Below are 6414 nucleotides of genomic sequence, written 5' to 3'. Positions count from 1 at the left end.
CTGTAACTCACTCCCGGGTATCTGTTATTCTATATATAAACCCCCCTGAACCCCCGATTAGATTCCAGCCTGTAACTCACTCCCCGGTATCTGTTATTCTAGAAATAAACACCCCGAACCCCTCGATTAGATTCCAGCCTGTAACTCACTCCCGGGTATCTGTTATACTATATATATACCCCCAAACCCCTCAATTAGATTCCAGCCTGTAACTCACTCCCGGGTATCTGTTATTCTATATATAAACCCCCGAACCCCTCGATTAGATTCCAGCCTGTAACTCACTCCCGGGTATCTGTTATTCTATATGTAAACCCCCCGAACCCCTCGATTAGATTCCAGCCTGTAACTCACTCCCGGGTATCTGTTATTCTATATATAAACCCCCCGAACCCCTCGATTAGATTGCAGCCTGTAACTCACTCCCGGGTATCTGTTATTCTATATATAAACCCCCCGAACCCCTCGATTAGATTCCAGCCTGTAACTCGCTCCCGGGTATCTGTTATTCTATATATAAACCCCCGAACCCCTCGATTAGATTCCAGCCTGTAACTCACTCCTGGGTATCTGTTATTCTATATATAAACCCCCCGATCCCCTCGCTTAGATTCCAGCCTGTAACTCACTCCCGGGTATCTGTTATTCTATATATAAACCCCCCCGAACCCCTCGATTAGATTCCAGCCTGTAACTCACTCCCGGGTATCTGTTATTCTATATATAAACCCCCGAACCCCTCGATTAGATTCCAGCCTGTAACTCACTCCTGGGTATCTGTTATTCTATATATAAACCCCCCAATCCCCTCGCTTAGATTCCAGCCTGTAACTCACTCCCGGGTATCTGTTATTCTATATATAAACCCCCCCGAACCCTCGATTAGATTCCAGCCTGTAACTCACTCCCGGGTATCTGTTATTCGATATATAAACCCCCCCGAACCCCTCGATTAGATTCCAGCCTGTAACTCACTCCCGGGTATCTGTTATTCGATATATAAACCCCCTCGAACCCCTCGATTAGATTCCAGCCTGTAACTCACTCCCGGGCATCTGTTATTCGATATATAAACCCCCCAAACCCCTCGATTAGATTCCAGCCTCTAACTCATTCCCGGGTATCTGTTATTCTATATATAAACCCCCCGAACCCCTTGATTAGATTCCAGCCTGTAACTCATTCCCGGGTATCTGTTATTCTATATATAAACCCCCCGAACCCCGCGATTAGATTCCAGCCTGTAACACACTCCCGGGTATCTGTTATTCTATATATAAACCCCCCGAACCCCTCGATTAGATTCCAGCCTGTAACTCACTTCCGGGTATCTGTTATTCTATATATAAACCCCCCGATCCCCTCGCTTAGATTCCAGCCTGTAACTCACTCCCGGGTATCTGTTATTCTATATATAAACCCCCCCGAACCCCTCGATTAGATTCCAGCCTGTAACTCACTCCCGGGTATCTGTTATTCTATATATAAACCCCCGAACCCCTCGATTAGATTCCAGCCTGTAACTCACTCCTGGGTATCTGTTATTCTATATATAAACCCCCCAATCCCCTCGCTTAGGTTCCAGCCTGTAACTCACTCCCGGGTATCTGTTATTCTATATATAAACCCCCCCGAACCCTCGATTAGATTCCAGCCTGTAACTCACTCCCGGGTATCTGTTATTCGATATATAAACCCCCCCGAACCCCTCGATTAGATTCCAGCCTGTAACTCACTCCCGGGTATCTGTTATTCGATATATAAACCCCCTCGAACCCCTCGATTAGATTCCAGCCTGTAACTCAGTCCCGGGTATTTGTTATTCTATATATAAACCCCCCAAACCCCTCAATTAGATTCCAGCCTGTAACTCACTCCCGGGTATCTGTTCGTCTATAACATCTCCCTACACTCTGTCCCTTCCACACGCTCTCTCCCTCTTCCCCACCCTCTCTACCCCTGCCTCTCTCTCTCTCCCTCTCCCTCCCTCCCTTTCCCCTCCTTCTCCCCCTTCCCATTCCCCTCTGTCTCTCACTCCCACTCCTACTCACCCCTCTCTCCCCCTCCCATGTGTTGTGTGTGTACCTTTAAGAGAAGAACTGATTCTATACTGCAGTACCGACAGTGACCACCCCTGTATATAAAGCCATAGCAGGCTTCTGTACTTCACTCTTGAGTTACCCTCTGTTCAGTAAATACCTGTTTTATTGTTCTCCTGCAGTCCGTGTATTATTGATACTCGGACACTACAGTGGCGACGAACAGGTTCGAACTCACCTGCAGTACTGCATCACCTCACGGGGATCTTTCCCTGAGAAGAAGCTTCTTGGAGGTCGAAGTCAGAACAACGGGCGTCGACCGCGGGCAACTGCCCAGGGATCCATCGGAGTTCAGAGAGTTGCAGGAGAGGCTGTGGAGAGCTGGGATTGGCTCCCCAGTCAAGGTGTTCCTGCAAATCGTGCTGGTAGCAGGTAGTGCGCTGACCCTTCCGGACTGCGGCGGGCTCGAGCTCGATCGAGCGGCTCTGCAAAGGGGCCGTGCAGCGTTGTCGGGAGGAAAAGAGAGAGAGAGAGGGTGGAGCGCACAGGGCGTGGTCGGTGCTCAAGAACCGGGCAGCGTAGCAAAAATAAACGAGGGGAAGGAAAAGTGAGACGCGCCGAAGCCGCGGGTCGCCGCTATTACCCTGCAGAACGCTAGGAGCAGCGTGGCAGCAAGGGGAAGAAGGAAAAGCGCGGGAGGCGCCATTTTATTCCATTGGGGAAGAAGGGAAAGCGCGGGAGGCGCCATTTTAATCCATTGGTGAAGAAGAAAAAGCGCGGGAGGCGCCATTTTAAATCGCCCAAGATGCCGAAAAGTGGCAGTATCACTGCTTTCGACAACGAGGTAGAAGACTGGACCACGTATGTGGAAAGAATTGAAGTGTACTGCACGGCAAATGAGGTGGCCGATGGAAAGAAGGCATCGGTATTAGTAAATTTGATGGGCGCGAGAACGTACGGCCTATTGCGGAATTTAATTACCCCAGCTAAACCAATGGAGAAAAGTTTTGAAGAGATTGTTAATATCTTACAGGAACACCTAAACCCTACACCGCTGCTGATAGCAGAAAGATTCAAGTTCCATAAAAGAAACCAGCACAAAGATGAGAGCAATGCTGACTATCTTACGGAACTACGCATGTTATCGAAGCACTGCCAGTTCGGAGCAGGACTGGCAGACACCTTACGGGATAAGTTTGTCTGCGGGCTCCAGAGTGAAGGAACCCAGAAACGACTACTTTCGGAAAAGGACCTGACGCTAGAACAGGCTTTCAGCGTGGCAGTATCCTACGAAGCAGCAGCACGGGGAGCTGCGGAAATACAACAGAAACCACAGGAATACAGCGCTAACGAAATGGCGTATGGAGCAGAAAAGTGCTATCGCTGCGGCAGAACAACCCATGATCAGAAGGACTGCTGGTTTAAGGACAAAGTATGCAGGCAATGTGGGAAAATGGGACACATAGCAAGAGTCTGCAGGTCAGGAAAGAAAACCAACACTGCAAGAACTACTAAGGACAAGTACAAGAAAGTAAAGAAATTGACAGACAGTAGTTCGGAAGATCAGGAGGGTGATAAGGACTCCGGGAGCAGGAGACTAAGTTGTCTAAAGTTACACAACGTGGTCGCAAAGGAGGATCACCGAACCATTTGGGTCACCCTCATGATAGCAGGGTCCCCAGTAAAGATGGAATTGGACACAGGATCAGCCCAAACTGTCATGAATCGATGAGACTATGAGCGGCTATTCTCACACATCATCTTGAAGGACACGTCCATTGTATTGAAGACATACATGGGGCAAAAAGTCTACCCCAGAGGAAAAATAAGGGTGCCAGTTGAATACAACGGCAAGGAAACACAGAAACTGTATCTATATATACTACTGGATGGAGGACCACCACTATTGGGACATGAATGGATCCGAAAAATACAATTGGATTGGCATTCCATTCAGGCGCTAACTGTGACTGATAAAAAGGATGATGACGTCACACCTGGACGACTGTCAAAAATTCTAACTGACGCGAAAGAGGTGTTCCAACAAGGACTTGGGACTCTAAAAGGAGTAACGGCAACGATAAAAATCGAAGATAACGCAAACCCCAAATTTTTTAAGACCAGACCGGTACCTTACGCGATCCGCCCAGCCGTTGAAGCTGTGCTGGAGAGTCTGGAGCGTTCGGGTATGCTGTCCAAGGTGGACTGGAGCGAGTGGGCCACACACATCGTTCCTGTAATGAAGAAATCATTGAGCAGCACGCCTGGGGAACCGAAGAATGTTCGCATCTGTGGGGACTTCAAGGTGACTGTGAACCCAGTCCTGCACACAGTACAGCATCCACTTCTGCGGATAGAAGATATTTTCGCCTCACTATCTGGAGGGAAACATTTTACAAAGATTGATCTGGCCCAAGCGTATCCACAAATGGAGGTGGAAGAAGCATTTAGGAAATACCTCACGATAAACACTCACAAAGGCCTTTACCAGTACAATCGACTGGTATTCGGGGTAGCATCAGCCCCGGCTATTTGGCAGAGGGCGATGGAACAAGTCCTGCAAGGGATCCCGGGTACCCAGTGTTATTTGGACGACATCCTGGTTACGGGTGAAAATGACAGTGAACACCTTGCCAACCTGGAACAGGTGCTCACGAGATTACAGGAATATGGGCTACGAGCCAACCGTCCCAAATGCGAGTTCTTCAGGAGACAAATCTCGTATTGTGGCCACATGATTGATGAGGAAGGGTTGCATAAGTCGCCGGACAAGATTGAGGCTGTAGTCAAGGCTCCAGCACCGGAAAATGTGTCGCAACTGAGGTCGTTCCTCGGGTTGGTGAACTACTACCATAAGTTCTTGCCGAATTTATCTACAATTCTGCACCCACTGAATGCCCTACTGCAAACTGGAGTAACATGGAAATGGAGTGATGAGTGTAAGCGTGCCTTTCAGAAATGTAAATGCCTAATCACTTCAAAGAAGTATTGGCCCACTGCAATCCAACACTACCGATTCGGTTAGCATGTGATGCGTCTCCCTACGGCATTGGAGCGGTGCTGTCACACAAATTCCTTCACGGTTCAGAGAGGCCAATAGCCTTTGCGTCGCGCTCGTTAACCTCAGCCGAGCGTAACTACGCCCAGATTGACAGGGAGGCCCTCAGCCTGGTGTTGGGGGTGAAGAAGTTCAATCACTATCTGCACGGGCAGAAATTCACCCTACTGACTGATCATCAGCCCCCGGTCTCCATTTTTAACCCAAAGAAGGGCATTCCGGTGATGACGGCGCGACAGCTGCAAAGATGGTCACTTTTTCTAGGGGCACATCAGTACGACATAGAGTACAAGGGTACGAAGCAGCATGGAAACGCTGATGGGCTGTCGCGCCTGCCGCTGTCTATGGTAGAGGAAGCACCTGCAGTGGACCCTGTTGAGATATTCCATGCGATCATAGTCGAATGTCTACCTGTTACAAACTCAAGTATAGAGAAGGAAACCCGAAATGACCCGACACTCTCTCGGGTCTATGATTTGACGGTGAAGGGATGGCCAGCACATGGCGACTCACTGTTGCCAGCATTCTCGCCAAGGAGGGAACAGCTGTCAGTGTGCCGGGGGACCTTGGTGTGTGGATCCCGAGTGGTAATTCCACCCAAGTTGAGAGATAGAGTGCTCAATGAGCTTCATGAGGGTCATCTGGGAGGGGTAAAAATGAAGAGCCTAGCCAGGGCGTTTGTGTGGTAGCTGGGAATCGATAAAGAAATCGAGGATATGACCAAGAGATGCACAGGATGCCAGAAGGTCCAAAACGCTCCACCACAGGCCCCGCTACATCCATGGGAGTGGCCCTCATCTCCATGGCAACGGGTACACATTGATTTTGCTGGTCCATTTATGGACTCAATGTTCCTAATCGCTGTGGACGCCCATTCAAAATGGCCAGAGGTCATCAAAATGTCCTCCACCACCACAGAGAAAACTATTGCAGTCCTACGGACCATCTTCACCAGGAATGGCTTGCCAGAACAGATTTGCTCCGACAATGGGCCACAGTTTGTGTCCGAAGATTTCTGGAGGTTTCTGAGGAATAATGGGGTGAAACATTACACATCTGCCCCATATCATCCAGCCACAAATGGATTGGCTGAGAGGTTTGTTCAGACCTTTAAAAAGGCAATAAAGGCAATGCATAATGATGACATACCACTAGAACACAAGGTGGATAATTTCTTGTTTGCTTACCGGAATGTGACACATGCAGTCACCAACCAAACTCCAGCCATAATGTTCTTCAACCGAAGGCTAAGATGTCGCCTGGATTTGCTCAAACCAAACATAAGACAAGATGTTGAGGATAAGCAATTCCAGCACA

This window comes from Somniosus microcephalus, unplaced genomic scaffold (assembly GCF_052327205.1).
Source record: "Somniosus microcephalus isolate GS21.2 unplaced genomic scaffold, FLI_Smic_1.0 unresolved_chr3, whole genome shotgun sequence".
Taxonomy (NCBI): domain Eukaryota; kingdom Metazoa; phylum Chordata; class Chondrichthyes; order Squaliformes; family Somniosidae; genus Somniosus; species Somniosus microcephalus.
The sequence above is the reverse complement of the archived record's forward strand: the minus strand, read 5'-3'. Positions refer to the sequence as shown.